Here is a 703-nt window from a genome sequence, read left to right as displayed (position 1 = left end):
ATTTGATTAACTCCATAATTAGCCAAAGAATCCACCTTCATCGTCAAAGCCTTTAGTTGAGCAACTATAAAAATAGCTGCATCCAACACCAGAATTCCTGCTACCTTACCCTGAGATATTCGCTGAGTAGGATTTTGGTATTCATTAGCAGCCATCAGTTCAATTAATTCATAAGCTTCATCATAACATTTAGCTCACAAGGCTCCTCCTAAAGATGCATCGAGCATGGGTCTAGAAGTAGCACCCAAACCATTATAGAAACAGTTAATGATCATCCAGTCAGGCATCCCATAATGAGGACACTTTTTAAATATCTCCTTATATCGATCCCAAGCCTCACATAGAGATTCTCCAGATTGCTGAGCAAATTGAGTAAGTGCGTTTCTGATTGCAGCAGTCTTCGCCATAGGAAAAAATTTGGTTAAGAACTTCTGAGCAAGATCCTCCCATTTCGTGATAGACCCTGGTGGTAGAGAATATAACCAGCACTTCACTTTATCCCGCAGAGAGAATGGGAAAAGCCTCAACTTAATAGCATCTTCAGAAACTCCATTGAACTTGAAAATGTCGCATATTTTGATGAAATCTTTGATGTGGATGTTGGGGTCTTCTGTTGGAGAACCCCCAAACTGAACTGAGTTATGTATCATCTGAATTATGCTCGACTTGATCTCAAAGGTATTAGCTGAGATGGTTGGTCGAA

The 703-nt window shown here is 40.0% G+C and overlaps 1 non-coding gene across 1 annotated transcript; it reads left to right on the top strand.

The window, feature by feature from the left end:
• The first annotated feature begins 285 nt into the window (after window positions 1–285).
• On the top strand, window positions 286–392 carry LOC141676242 (small nucleolar RNA R71). Its single transcript, XR_012556841.1, has one exon. It is a non-coding gene; the product is annotated as a small nucleolar RNA R71 (small nucleolar RNA).
• Window positions 393–703: the final 311 nt, after the last annotated feature.

The sequence above is a fragment of the Apium graveolens genome, chromosome 7, assembly GCF_009905375.1.
Source record: "Apium graveolens cultivar Ventura chromosome 7, ASM990537v1, whole genome shotgun sequence".
Lineage (NCBI taxonomy): Eukaryota > Viridiplantae > Streptophyta > Magnoliopsida > Apiales > Apiaceae > Apium > Apium graveolens.
This window is presented reverse-complemented; position numbering and strand designations above follow the sequence as displayed.